Genomic DNA, 16,443 nt, shown 5'->3' with positions numbered 1-16,443 from the left:
CTCTGGCTGGCCCCAGAGTGGGGTGGGAATGGAGATTTTGCAATATCCTTCCCCTGCCATGCCCACCAAGCCAGAACATGCCCACCAAGCCATGCCCACAGAACCGGTAGTAAAATATTTGGATTTCACCACTAATTTCTACAGTATTCCTTAAGTCAGAAGAGTAGGAGATCAGATGTTCTGCAGATACTGGATAGGATAGGGAAATACAAATAGTCTTTCTAATTGTATATAAGTAATAAGGTATATAGCTTTCATTTTAGTATGTATGGCAAAGAGAATACCAGGACTGTTACACCGTGTCCAATGTTTTAATATGTGTGTAATAAAACTTTACTTAAAAAAACAAAAACAAATAGTCTTTGATTTAGGAGCACAACTGGCAGGATTTCTGCTGCTAAATAACACTGTTATTGAGTCATGCTTGATTTTACCTATTATTGCCACCATTGATAGGCGAATCCCTGCAGTTGTTAAGTGAATCACATGGCCATTAAGTGAATCTGGTTTTCCCCATTGACTTTGCTTGCAGGAAGCTGGCCGGGAAGGTCACAAATGGCGATCGTTGACGCTTGGATGCTGCAACTCTCATAAATGCATGTTGGCTGCCAAAGCCTGAGTTTTGATCAGGTTTTGGGAATGCTGTGATGGGCCTAAGTGTGAAGACTGGTCATGTCATTTTTTTCAGGGCCATTATAACTTTTGAACTATCACTAAACAAATGGTTGTAAGTTGAGGACCACCTATAGCAGGCCTGTCAAACTGGCGGCCCACGGGCTGGATGTGTCATGCACAGGCCACGCCCACCCTGGTTCCACAAAGGTAAAAAAGTCACGATACATCACAGTATGTCATGTGACGTGATCGAGTTTGACACCCGTGACCTATAGTCTAAAACAGGGGTGTCAAACCCACATTGTCACGGTGGTGTCATGTGACGTATTGGAACTTTTTCCCCCGTGCTAAACCAGGCATGGGTGTGGCCAGCGCGTGACACATCCGGCCCACGGGCCGGGAGTTTGACAGCCCTGGTCTAAAACAATGTTTATGTAGCTTGACATCTTTAAGACATGTGGACTTCAGTTCCCAGAATTCCCCAGCCAGCCTAGCTTAAAGTTGCTAAATTTGAGAAACACTGGTTTAAAAAACCTTAAAGGCACCAGTTACCATTCATTATGGCCTTTCCTCACTGCCAAACAATTAGTACTATGCACCTATCCTTGAGTCAGCAGAAAACTCCCCCAGCATCAAACTTGCTGTATCCATTGCCAATCTTTGTTTTGTCTTTCAGTCGATGTCAGCCACCTGACTTCCCTCTCAATACTGGGGTCCAAGACTAAACAGTTTATCCCTGAAGCTGGGATGGAAAAATACCACTTTAGCAATGGTACAACTAACTCACTCATAGGTTAAAGACAAGATTATTTATTTACTGTACTGGGTTTATATGGCTGCCCATATCACATACTGTACATGACTCTATAGACAGCTCACAATATTTAAAAAAAAAAATAATAGACGCATATACAAAAATATAAACCAGTTGGAAAACAATGACAAAGCTATGCTCCAGTGCTCAACATGTCCAAGCAATAGTTTTCATCCCACTTCTGGGGTTTGAGGCTTGAGCACAGAGCCATGTTTTCGGAGACTGATGGAAAGCCAACACGGATAGGGCCAATCTGAATTCCAAAAGGCATGTGCCATGATAGAAAAAGCTCTTCTCCCAAGTTCCATCAGTCAAAACGCCTTAGCTCACAGGACCCATCAGGCAAACTCAGGCAGAACAAAATGGTTGCCAGCAGTGGTGGGTTTCAAATTTTTTTACTACCGGTTCTGTGGACGTGGCTTGGTGGGCGTGGCAGGGGAAGGATACTGTAAAATCTCCATTCCCACCCCACTCCAGGGGAAGGATATTGTAAAATCCCCATTTCCTCCCAATCAGCTGGGACTTGGGAGGCAGAGAATAGATGGGGGCGGGGCCAGTCAGAATTTTTACTACCAGTTCTCTGAACTACTCAAAATTTCCGCTACCGGTTCTTCAGAACAGGTCAGAACCTGATGAAACCCACCTCTGGTTGCCAGGATAAGTGGATTAGACATCACCATGCCTCAGTTAAAGTCAGGAGGGAAATCCTCCCAAGAGCCTTTTTCGGATAGCCACAGATACTGTACTGCAGTATGAGGTAGTACTGTAATTACTGTCTAGTGAAGAAGTCAAGATGGCAGAAGTAACTGAGTAATCAAAGCTTCGCTCCATTTTATGTGTATCATATGTAAACTTAAAAGGGCGTCGCTTCCCTCATACAGTCACTCCCTCTATCTTGATTTTTTTTTATCCCTTCGCAAATGTCCCTAACATAATGAAAATACTTCAAAGTATTCTAATAGCAGCAATACTTTCCTCTGTCTCCTCAAAATATTTTAATATTTTGCTCCAAGGAAATGCAACCCATCCACCCTTTTTTTTCCCAAGATAAGCCATTTCAGAAATTAGAGAATAAATCAGCATTCCCATATGCTCAATTCTACAACATCCCAGAAACTGCAATATATATTTAAATGCAATATAATCATGAGTTGGTACCTTTGCCATTATTCATACGGGGCATTTTCCACATGTCCAAAATATAGCCAGTCCCATCTGAACACACATTTACATTTTTAGTGAATATGAGGAACCTCTTTCATTTGTGGGGATCAATAAATCCCTACTTCAAAAACTATGGCTGAAGAGATCAACCATTGATAATTTCTCTCCCTTTATCTCTTTGTTTGTAGCTTGGAATGCCACTGATACTTTCTTTGTCTTTGTAATTGTTTTAATTAGCCACTCAGCAGGAGCTCCTGACAGTACTTTTGATAGAGCATTACGGTCAACACAGCAGGATGGAGCAGGCTGTTAGCGTGAAACATAGACATTATGGCAGGCTTAATTTCTTTGTGTTAAATTCATTTTCATCCCCTCTTTTTTTTTTGTCCCCATTCCTCTGACCTGGGGGAGGGGAAGGGTCATTTTTGTCACATTTATACTAAACTTTGTGGCTCGCGCATGGAAGGTTTCTTCCCCATTTTTAAATATTGGCCTGAGAAATCTTTGAAGAAGACGCACTTTGTTGATTGTATTCCATATTGGCAAATTGCCTTCTTAGTGATGGTTTGAGAAGATGTGAGGCTTTTTTTTCCCATATCTTTTTGGAAGAGGCTCTCTGTGTACTGTTTGTTCTCGCAGCACATCCTTCTTTTGTAAATAGGAATCTGCTCATTCAATTATGATGCAGATCCAGAGGACTTAACAGTAAACTTTGTAATGGGCTGTCCTTTCCAGACAATTCCTTCACTTAACAATGCAAAAAAGGCTGCCAATATCCATGTGGTCCTAGCATTTTAAAAGAGATTTCAGAAAATCGAAAATCAGTTGGCTTTCTTTCAGGATCAGGAAAGGAAAACTGAAAAACAAAATGCAGATGTGCCTCTGGGGCAGGAGTTTTATACATATTTTAGAATATGAATGGCATACATTTAGTTGAAAAGCAGTTATGGTTATCTCAACCCAGCTGTATCCTCAGCATTCATAACAACATCAGCTTTATTACCAGAAATATAAAAGGTTATTTTGCCACCTTCAAACTGAGGTATAAAGTTCATTGTATTTTATACACTACCTTGTTGACCTGTTTGTTGACTTTTAGCGATAAGGAATCTTTCTACGTCAGCTCTAATGTGCCACAAAATGATACTGCCTATGCTTAAGATAGCTGCTTGAGTTGGAGGAGAGTATGATATGTGTATTGAAAAACCAGATGTCTGGCATTTATAAACTTGTTGACTTTCCATATTAGCATTTTTACTCTGGCTCACCTAGATTGGCTTAAATTTATCAATGAGAACAAGTAAAAAAAAAAGTGAAAAGTTTGAGATATGTGGCATGTTTCACCAGGGTGAAGGGTACATCTTAAATTAATTTGTAGATCACTTGATACCCAACTTTCCAAAAGATTCATTTATTTTTATAATGCATTCAGATATACAATTGTCATCATATAACCTTAGGCTAAGTTTCCTTCCTTCCCCCCCAGGAGTAAAATCAACAATATTAATAATTAGTCAGCTATATGATTTATAAATAATCAGCAGCTAGCCCTAATTTCTAATTATGACTCCAGTCTAGTTATTAAATGTGGGAATGGTACACAAATCTTGACTTTGCAAGATTTAAAAAGAATAACATGGAATGTTTTGGCGTTTATGGGATACCTCTGCATGCAATGCTAGAGATTTGTGATTGGACCTCCCAGATCCTCTTTAGTTTGTTAAAGAAAAGTTGAGTTGCTGTGTATCTGCTGAGGGGGAGGGATGTATGTAATCTGGGATCAAAGACTTTGGGTGGCGGGAGACTTAACGTTCTCCTGTGCTGATTCTTTTAATACAAATTCCCCCTTGTTCCGGAATTACTTTCAGTTACATGAAAGAAATATATATCAAATCCTATTCAAATTATTTGCTTGTTTATTTGTTTGGTGGAAATTCTATCTATGGAAGCTCTGTAACCAAAACTTAACCTTTATAGGCTAGTTTAAATCCATGGAGACTTCCTCTTAGTTTGGGAGGGAGAAGGGTCAATCTGCAATTCGGGTGGGCATAGAGTCCCCAAAAAGTTGAGTGCAACCCCAGAAGTCTTTCTAAATTTTGCCACAGAACTTTAAAAAAAAAAATCACAAGAGGGAAAACTTTGTTCTCTCTAAAACTTCTTTGTGGTAGCATCTCCAGTCTGGACATGGCCAAACGTTTCACCTAGTTTGTCTGTGAGGTGAACTAATGTCCTGATATCATCCAAACCTTCACTGATTTTGTCTCTCCCTCTCAATTTGGGCAGGGCTTTAAAGGCAAAATGGGTGTCTTAAGACTTGATAAATTTTAGAGCAGGTTTATCCAACCCTTGGCCTAAAGGCTGTACGCAGCCCTGGACACCTTAGTAATGCAGCCCCACAAGATTGAAAACGTTTAACATTATTGTGTGATTTATGTACATGAACTATATTATTCATTTTATATACTGCCCAAGACAATTCGTTTTCACTCAATGCAGCCCAGGCAAGCCAAAAGGTTGGATACCCATTGCTTAGAGCATCAGTGTCATTCTTTGAGTCCTCTAGCTCTATACCCCCACTCTTTACCCCCCTAAAGTCCCACACTCTTTATCAGAGCTTCTTTAAAAGGTAAAGATTAGTCGTTCCTGACTCTAGAGGGCGATGCTCATCTCTGTTTCAAAGCCGAAGAGCGAGCGCTGTCTGAAGACGTCTCTGTGGTCATGTGGCCTGCATGACTAAATGCCAAAGGTGCACGGAATGCTGTTACCTTCCCACCAAAGGTGGTCCCTATTTTTCTACTTGCCTTTTTTACGTGCTTTTGAACTGCTACGTTGGCAGAACCTGGGACAAGTAATGGGAGCTCACCCTGTTACGCGACACTAGGGATTCGAACCGCTGAACTGCCGACCTTTCGATCAACAAGCTCAGTGTTTTAGCCACTGAGCCACCACATCCCTTTCTAATGCATATACAGATAGACCTCACTTAATGATTGCCCTGCTTAGCCACTGAGTCATACAGGGGGAAAGAGGGGAGTGCTCCTATACAGTAGTTCAAAATTAGAACATGATTCATGGGGAAAAATATGTATGATGCAGAAGTGGGATTAAATGTGCATGCCTTATCTGTAGAATTTTTTGGCCATATTTTCACAGGCGCAGCGCCTGCAACCCTCTTGAGTCCTGCCTCTCTGCCTCTCTATCACCTTCAGAAACAGTATGTGCTCTTTGATGTGCAACTCCAACATGTTTATAGTCCCTGGTTGGCTGCACATGAGCATCCATGTGGAATCCATGCCACTTAGATATCATAGAATCACAATGATTCCATCTAAAACATGGGCAGATACACTACTACTCACAACTTTTAGTCTTAAAGCCCCTGGGTTGCTTTCCAAAGGGAATCAAAAAATTGAAACCCCATCAGGTCACCTGGGATTGAAACATTCAATGTGTTTCACAGAAATTGTTGCTGGTATGTGTGGCTGGTTTGTAGACTGTAAACAGCTGGTGATAATGGCAAATGATTATTTTCTACTTTTCATTTTGAAATAGATGGTGTAATGTTGACATACAGGGAACAAATACCACAAGGTCAAGGGGTGATGCAGAAATGTGTGAAAAGGTGAATCCCAAAGGTTCTGTTCTCCAGAAGTACCCATTGTTTTACGTACTCATAACCCTGGAAAAAGAATCATAAAGTTTCTGTTCTTAAATCCCTTTGAGCGTCCCGTTTCCAGGAAATCACATTCATATACTCACTCCCCCAAAATGAATGATTTAAATAATCCCAGTTTTTAGATCTTTTACTGCACTTTGAAATTAGCTTTCCTGTTCTCAATAGTACTTGAATGGAATAAAAATCTTGAATCATTGGTTTTGGATCCACATGGTTATTTTCAAGCACTTAGAAGTTCATGAAACTGATTTATTGAACACAATGATATTATTGGAAGAAAGATACTAACCTTCTGCTGTGTTATTGAAGCAGTATAAAGTAGGGTAGTGTACTACCAATTCAATCAACATCTGGGATGGACAATGATGTCATTGGCAGTATGCCACCCAGGGTGCTATTATGTTCATACCACTATTAGTCTGTGGAGGGCCATGGATGTTACAGCTAATGGGATTTGGAAAGCACCAGGTTGAAGAAAGCTGTTACAAGAGAGTGGGGGTGGTGGGAGAGAAAGAAATGAGAAAATTAATGAAGAAAATAGGAACACAATATGGTGCATTTACGTTCCTCTTTTTCAGATATGTAAATGCATCTTTAGGGACTTCCACTTTATGAGAATTCCACATTTCATGTTCAAACTCAATGGAAAAATCAGGGAGGATATCCACCAAAAAATACTTCTAGGAGTCTTCAATACTGTCCAGAAATGTAAGACCAAAGTTTCCCATTTATCAGCGAGCATGACTCCTGAGTTTATTTGTTTATTTATTCATATTTCGTATTTCTTAATTGCCCATCTCCCTCGGAGATGTATAGTTATGAGAATTATAGTTCAAAACAGTTGGGGAGGATTGCTATCTGGGAATACACGGCTGGATCAATTAAATGGGAGAGGGGAAGATGTGGATTTAATGTGGCATTACCAGTGGCGTTTCACCAGACTGTATTACTTATAAACTGACATTGTTGAGTATGGTTTACACAACGTTACATTTCTGTTATTTATATAGTCTCATGTTCATTTATCAATAGATTGATTTATTTTGAATATGCATGTCTCCTCCTTTTAAAAAAGACTTTTAAGGTGGATGGATGGATGGATGGATGGATGGATGGATGGATGGACAGACAGAAGATAGCTGGTTTGGTCTAGTACAGTGTTTCTCAACCTTGGAAGCTTGAAGATGGGTGGACTTCAACTCCCAGAATCCCCCAGCCAGCGCTGCTGGCTGGGGGATTCTGGGAGTTGAAGTCCACCCATCTTCAAGCTACCAAGGTTGAGAAACACTGGTCTAGTGGTTAAGGTACCAGGCTAGAAAGCAGGTGACCATGAGTTCAAGTTCCGTCTTAGCCATGAAAGTGACTACGGGTAACTTTGGGCCAGTTACTCTCTCTCAGCCCAACCCACATCACAAGGTTATTTTTGTGGGTAAAATAAGAGGAGGAACATGTGCTGGAGAAGTTTGCCACCTTGAGTTAATTGTAAAAAATAATTAAAAGGCAGAATACAAATAAATAAATAGACAAAACCCACAGAAACCAATTAAATGTATAAAACAACACATTCTCAAATACACACACAGAGAGAGAGAGAGATCAAATGGTTTAAAAACAAAGGATTAAAATGTCATCTTTAGAAGATCCTCACCATTTCTATAAAATTGTTACTAATGAATCTCAGCATTTTAGAGAAGAGATGCCACATCTGCTAAAGATAGTGGGAAAGCATTTTTTTAAATCAAACTATTCAAAATCAGATTTTAAGACCCAAGAAAATTTAAATGACGCTTGTGACACAGCTGCTTCCACCTTAACTCGGTCACACCAAATTGACAGATTGCACCCTGAGAATCTCTGCATGCAACTGTATCTGCAGTGTTTTTTTTAAAAAAAAAGTGGGGATAACATGTTGTGATGGTTTCATGGGCCTGATGGTATTTATGAAAAGGTCACAGTGAGGGCTGGCCATGTATCTTCCAAAGACCTGTGCCACAAAAGGCCCCAGTGCATGCTGGGCTAAGGGAATCCTATGCAATTCCTTATCAGGAAGAGCTGTCAGCAAAGAATTCCAATCATCCAATCCAGAGGTCAGAAGTGCAGGAATAAGCGCCTACAAATCGGATCGAGTGAGCAAAATAGCAAAGCCCTACTAGTATTCCATAGATGACAAAATGAGCTAATTCACCATGCTTCACGTGTAATGAATAGAGATGGATTGGCACAGGACATCCCACCATCATCCTTTCTATTTTTAACTTTACAGAAAAGTGGAAATCTTAAGAACAACAGCTGAGCTAAAGAATAAGAAAACGCCAAAAAAAGGAGAAGGAGAAGGAGAAGGAGAAGGAGAAGGAGAAGGAGAAGAAGAAGAAGAAGAAGAAGAAGAAGAAGAAGAAGAAGAAGAAGAAGAAGAAGAAGAAGAAGAAGAAGAAGAAGAAGAAGAAGAAGAAGAAGAAGAAGAAGAAGAAGAAGAAGAAGAAGAAGAAGAAGGTAAATGCAATGTGTTGACTTAACTGGTAACTAATGTCCCCTCTGTTGTTTTATTTCTTGTAAAAGCCACATCAACTGTGAAGGAGCAGTGGGCTCAAGGAGATAGCCTCTGATCTTTTTCCTCTAGTAATGAGAATTACAGTACAGGTAGTCCTCGACTTACAACAGTTCCTTTAGTGACCGTTCAAAGGTACAACGGCACTGAAAAATATGACTTTTGACAATTTTTCATAGTTATGACCTTCACAGCATCCCCATGATCATGTGATCCAAATTCAGATGCTTGGCAACTGGTTCATATATATAACCGTTGCTGTGCCTCAAAGTCATGTGATTCCCTTTTGCAACATCCTGACAAGTAAAGTCAACGGGGAAGCCAGATTTATTTAACAACCGGGTACTAACTTATCAACTACAGTGATTCATCTAACAACTGTGGCAAGAAAGGTGGTAAAATGGGGCAAAACTCACTTAACAAATGACTCATTTAACAACAGAAATTTTGGGCTCAATGGTCATAAGGCAAGGACTACCTGCATATGTTCTAGGGATTATGCCACAATCGGGAGGGAAAAAGAAGAATTCTACTTGAGTTTTTGATCACTTGATTTTTCATCACTTTGGTTTTCAGTAGGATCAGGCAAAATTTTTGAAAGCAGTGCAAAGATGAAGAAAGCACCTCTTTATTACTCATTAAAGCAGCTGTGTCTCATTGACTTCTTTCAAATGCGTTGCATATCCTCAGGGGTGGGCAGCTGGGGGTTCTCAGGGGTTCGGGAGAACCTCTAGCTAAGATTCTGAGCAGTTCAGAGAACTCCCAAATCCCACTCCTGGCTGGCCCCACCCATCCTGCCCCAGCCCTCCCAGGAGTCCCCATGTGCCCCATTTTGGATGCAGGTAAGTGCAGGGTGTACACAGAGGCTCGGGGAGGGCAAAAAGTGGGCCTACCGGAAGTTCAGGAAGGCAGGAAACCGGGCCCATTTCCGGCCTCCAGAGGGCCTCCGGAGCCTGAGGAGGCCGTTTTCACCCTCCCGGAGGCTCGAGGAAAGCCTCCAGAGTTCAAGGAGGGCAAAAATGCCCCCCCCCCCGCCGCCATGGTGCAGGAGGCTGATGGCCATGGCCACACCCACCCAGCAACTGGGCAGAGAACCCGTTGCTAAAAATTTTGAAGCCCACCCCTGCATATCCTGCTTTTCAACCCTGCGCTTACAGCTGAATGAGTGAATGTTTAAAGATGGAGCTCCTTTGGAGAGGATGGATGGATGGATAAGCCTTATCATGCTGATTGTTGGTATGTTGGCTCCATAATTTTGACATTGGTTTTGGTTTTGGATGTGTTATTACTGCAGATGTTTTAATGATTTATAACAGGAATGTTTTAAACTGCATTATCCTGCTGTGTGTGACTAAGAGTCTGACATAGATTACAATGGTTAGAGAAATAAATGAATGGTCTGACTCTACTGTAATACCATTTGTTTCTGAGTTTATAAAATACTTCAGCCTATGCAAGTCAATGAGCAAAGCTCATTCTCTTTGAAGGATATCCCTTGATATTACTGTAATAAAGAACAAAATGCAGTTAAGTTTAACACTTGTAAATTCCTTTTATTTTACCAGAATAGGTAAAGCACTGGCTTAAGTGAATATAATGTTTTTAAAAAGAAAAATAGGGTGAGAAAATAGTAAGCAGAGATTAAAAGTATAGAATGCCAAATTGTGCAGGAGGCTCAGTGTCAATCAGCTAATTAGTTAAATTTAATGAACGTTTTCAGAAACTGAATATAAAACAGGTTGAATCTTTTTTTATTGATTATGGTACAACAAATTACAGGGAAAAATATGCATTTTCATTGTTGTTTTTCCCATGAGAAATTTGCCAATTTAGAGCGAATTCACTATGAAATGTATTTTTCCCGTGTATCTTTTGTTTTATGTAACACATTATTTATTTGCTTTGCTAAAGGGTTTAATAATAGGTGTTAATAAATGTCACATCTGATATTTGATATAATTTAAGTATGTCCTAATGAAATAAACTTTATAATAGCTAGCAATGTGAAGCCCTAGAAAGAGCTTTTTCACATATTATCCTTGAACTCAGACACAGGACATTAGACAAATAATTAATAACAGTATAATAACAGTAACAGAGTTGGAAGAGACTTTGGAGGTCATCTAGTCAAACCCCCTGTTCACGCAGGAGACCTGTACTAGGGATTCGAACTGTCGAACTACCGACCTTTCTGATCGACAAGCTCAGTGTCTTAGCCACTGAGCCACCTAGTCAGGCATTCAAACTTTTTAATATCACCAAAAAAATAAAAAGCCAAGAGGAAAAAAATCAGTTTGAAAGACAGTCAACGTTAAAATGGACGAAAATAAATAATCTTTCACTGAGTATATTATTAACCTATGGAATTTACTGCATGAAGATATTTCACTAAGTCAAATGCCTTAGGAGGACAGAACGAGAGAGATATAGATATATACATATAGACACGCACTCATTGAGATTAAAGGTCAATTTACTTTAAGATTAAGCCATTTCGAACCATAGAAGGCTACACTGAAACTCCTTATTGTTTCTAGGGTACTGCTGCAGTACTGTAATTAATTTTATAAAAGACTGAAAATCCTTCAAGAAACTCTTGCTGAAAATGGACAAAATGAATTGATGATCTCATGATTTAAAAAAGGTTGTTTCTGGGAAGAAGAGAACCATGATATGCAATTTGGAAAGGTGAAAACAGTAATAACCAAGCTTGTTACTGATATAAAGAAGATTGGATGTCAATTCTTTAAATATTTCCCTTTTTCTTTCTCATTCTTCCCCCCCCCTTCCTTGATTTGTACTGTTTTTATGTTTTATTTTATCTTTTCATATCTTTTTCTTTCTTCTATTTTTTTTTACATTTCCATAGTTTTTAATCCTGAATTTTTTGTTCTCAATAAAAATTATATATATAATCATATATAAGAGAGACAGTGGAAGAGAGGGTGACTGGCCCAAAGTCACCCAGCTAGTTTCATGCATAAGGCAAGGCTAGAACTCACTGTCTCCTGGTTTCTAGTCTAATATCCAGGTCTTTAATAGCTTCCTGATCATTATCAGAATAGGCGCTATCCAGATTTCTGGGGGCATATTATTCCAAAAAACAGGAACCACAACAGAGAAAGTATGTAGTAGGCAGAAAGTAAGCAGTGTATATGACACTGCTTAAATAATGACACCTGAAGCATGTTCAGCTTGACTGGATGGGCAAAAAAACCCAGAAACTGGCAGTCTCTCAAATATCCAATCCTGAAGTCAATTACCTCTTGTTACTTGGAAATTATATTTTGTAGATAAAGCCACTTTTTGCAGCCACCACATATAGCTGATTCATACTCAGTTTGCTGTCAATTATTATTTCAAGATATTTTTCACAAATAGTCTTACAAGCCAGATATCTTAAATATTATTACTGGGCAATTCATTTTATCTATGTGAGGAACTCTGTCCTGTGTTAAATGTCATGTGGTTACTTTCAAACCATTTCTGAAACATATGAACATTAGAGTCCTTAGTGCTCTCCGAGGTTGTTTGTTTGCTTGCAGACATTTTGTTACCCAACTAAGTAACTTCTTCAGTGCACCAAGGACTCCGCAGGTCAACTCTGAGCTACACATATTCTCTTCTATTAGTACATATAATGGTGTTTTGGTCTTCCATGGTATGTCCTTTGCACATATGATAAGTGTTTTCTCCATTTTGTCTTAATAGTGGATTCCTGCCCTGCGGAATAGACAAAATGATCTCAAAACTCAATTCCAACCCTTACAGTCTATGATTCTGTAATTTCTCGTGAAAGTCATGAATAAAAATATTGACAAATAGAGGACTTAGGTATCATCCTTCTACCATCCTTCTGAACACATTCCAATTTTATGAGGAACCATTTATTTATTTATTTATTTATTTATTTATTTATTTATTTATTTATTTATTTATTTATTTATTTATTTATTATTAGTCCAATTTATATGCCGCCCTTCTCCGTAGACTCAGGGCGGCTTACAATGCATTATAGCAATAGCCTACATACTTTTATGTATATACCTGCTTATTAGGGCTTTCTCCCCCCCCCCCCCAAAGCGGTGTTGTTCTATACAAAGCTGGCTTATCGCCTCCACAATCCGGGTTCTCAATTTACCTACCTCAAAAGGATGGAAGGCTGAGTCAACCTTGAGCCTGGTGAGATTTGAACTCGCACTAATTGCAGGCAGCTGGCAGCTAAGTGCTAGCACTTAACAGCACTTAGTCCGCTGCACCACTGAGGCTCTTTATGAACACTATTTGAGTACAGTTTTCTAGAAAAGTCATACATTCCCTTAATTGTCATGCCGTCCAGCCCACAGCTGCTAAGCAGTGCATCCCATTAAATTGTAATATAATATAATATAATATAATATAATATAATATAATATAATATAATATAATATAATATAATATAATAATATAATATAATATAATATAATATAATATAATATAATATAATATAATATAATATAATATAATAATATAATATAATATAATATAATATAATATAATATAATATAATATAATATAATATAATATAATATAATGATATAATATAATATAATATAATATAATATAATATAATATAATATAATATAATATAATATAATATAATATAATATAATATAAATATACCTTCTTATCTATTAAGACTTGATTTAAAAAATGATAACTTTACCCTTGCAAGACTTATTCTTAATGCATTCATTCTGATTCCTGGTAATTATTGTCTTATTTTCAAGGTGCTAACAAACTTTCTAAAATCTGCTCTAGAATCTTTCCAGATATTGATGCAAGATTTTTTTTTTTAAAACAACCCTGCATTGGGGTGGAGTCAGGGCAACTGAATGGAGCTGAGCCTTTATTGGTTGGATGCCCTTCCTGATGCCTATGCAGAGTTTGCAGCAGATATTTTCTTTTTGTGCCCAGAGGGAGAATATCTGCCGCTACCTAGAATCAAACTCACAGCCTCCTGATTGTGAGGTGAGAGCTCCACCTCTAGGCCACCACGCCACTCCATTGATGCAAATCTCTGTTTCCTGGAATTTTTCTCCTTTTTGAAGAGGCATAATTAGCCCTCCTCCATTCACGCTGAGCTTTTAAAAAAATAAAAATTAAAAAATGGATAAGGGTTCAGCCAGTCCATCAGCTTACCTTTCAGTACTTTTAAATACTTTGACATTCACTTGAAGTAAAACAATACTTCTATTTCCATCAGTCTCAAGCTTCAATCCTGTCTTACATTTTGCCCATCACTGTCTCCTGGTGGAACATGCTTTTTTCATTGGAAAGCTGTGAGCTTTTCCTGTGTTACAGGATAGCACTTTACTAAGCAGTTTCTTAGCTTCTTTTCCTTAAATCTTGATGTTCTCTGAAGAAGTCTTTTGTGTTATTCTTAAGATCCTCTGCTAATATATCAGTTCATTCTAAGTTTTTGCTCTCCATATATGAGTTCTAAAGGTAAAAGTTTCCCCTCTCCAGTCGTGTTCAATTTGAGGGGGCAGTGCTCATCTCCGTTTCTTAGCTGAGGGAAACAGCGTTGTCCAAAGACATTTCTGTGGTCATGTGGCCAGCATGACTATATGCCGAGACACATGGAATGATGTTACCTTCCCACAGAAGTGGTACCTATTTATCTATTTGCATCTGCGTGCTTTCAAACTGCTAGGTGGGCAGGAGCTGGAGCAAGTAATGGGAGCTCACCCCATTATGCAGTGCTCGGATCTCGAACCCTGATTGTCAGCTTTCCAGCTGACAACCTTAGTATCTTTAACTGCTGCAGTTATGCAATTCTAAGTTATTTGACTATTTATTTACCCATTCTTGCATTGGTCATACATGTTCTTTTTATTATTTTAAATATTCACTGATTTTATTTGTTTGATTGTTTTTGTATAGCCACAGTGGCTTTTTATGCACTCCTCCATTTCTTCTTCCCTGTTTGCAACTACACTTTTTAATATCTTCTGTAGAAACTCATTTACATCAAGCACCCTTTTCTCTTAGTTTCTCCAGCCATAGAATCCTCTTTATCATTCCTCTGAATTTATTAAAATACATTTTATTTAAAGTCCAAGATATTTGATTACCCTCTGCTGTAGTTTCTATTGCAATCAAAAACTCCATTATTACATGGTCACTTTCCCCTAATGTTCCTGCCACTTCCAGTTCATCAGTTAAATTTTCTGCATTAATTAGTGCAAATTAAGTTTAACAGATCCTTTTCTGCTTTGTTCCCACACCTCAGAAGGATAATTTTTAGCAAGACAAATAAGAATTTCATGCAAGGACCATGCTCGGCAGAGTCTGTCACTGACAGATGTCAGGGTAATTAAAATGTCCCCTCAATGCAACTTCATTTTTGTTTGTAGGTTATGCAATGTGTTCTTCCTGTTTGAACAGGCAATAATAGACACCAACAGGAGTATTATGTTTATTTGTTCCTCCGCTTATTTCCATCCATTTTAACACCCAATGTTATTCTTCCTCTTCTTTTTCTATTCCTTCCGCTCCTTTTGAACAAATTGCATCTACCATTTGCCAAATACCAGGTATGGAATTCATCCCATTAGATATAATGTTCACATATCAAAATATATTTGCCTTCTGTATTGTGCTCCAGCGCATCTTATTTCCCATGCTTGGAGTAGTATATTAGTGCTTGACCAATGACAACTGGGAACTTTATGAACTTAGGGGTTTTTTTTTTTTTTTGCATTGATAGGACCCATTTCAGCAAAATTCCCATATTCTACTGTACACAAGTTCTTACCTGAACTTCTTACCTCAGAATTTTCATTTTAATTTAAAGTCCTCCCAATCAAGCTTGCCAAGCTTTCTTTAAACACATATTTATCAATCTTTTGTGATGTACCTTGTGCCAGTAGGCCATAATCTAAATAACTGATATGATGGTCCACTAGGTCATGGGTGTCAAACTTGCTGTGTCACATTGCTGTCATGTGACATTTCGCAATATTTTTCCTATTCGTGGAGCTGGGGTGGGTATGGCTTGTGCGTGACTCATCCAGCCTGCGGGCCATCAGTTTGACATCCCTGCCTAGGTGAATTTCTCACATCAGCATCATCTGTGTAGTATGTGACTTGACATATAGTGTTCTTCTTTCTCTTTGTAGTCTGTTTTCATGAAATAGAAAGATGAACAAGAATACCATCTCACATTAAGTTTCAACACATCAGAAATGTCTTGCTCATATTTCCAATAATGTTTAAATCATGACAACCTTTAAGAAATTTGTAAACTATTATCATGTCACCCCTTGGTCCTCTCTTTGGCATGCTAAACGTACTCATTGTCTTTTACTATGGTTCCTAAGTCCTGGAGTTCTATACACAGCCATATAGACTCTACCCTAGGTCTACGCATGTAGGAATGCAGTATGTAGTACTTTCAAAGAAGTAATTTGCATTGATTTCAATTATTTGTTTTCCTCAACAAATATAAAAACATTGCAATCATAACATGAATCTCTTAGATTAGTGACAGAATTTCTCATCGCATATGGTATAGGAAGAATTAAACATTGGGAAAATCTTTTTCCCCATTTTTAAAATAAGTTTGATGTAGGATAGCAAATCTGC

Source organism: Pituophis catenifer, unplaced genomic scaffold (assembly GCF_029215685.1).
Source record: "Pituophis catenifer annectens isolate HBS135680 unplaced genomic scaffold, rPitCat1.0.hap2 SCAF_3, whole genome shotgun sequence".
NCBI lineage: Eukaryota > Metazoa > Chordata > Lepidosauria > Squamata > Colubridae > Pituophis > Pituophis catenifer.
Note: the sequence above shows the minus strand (reverse complement) of the source record.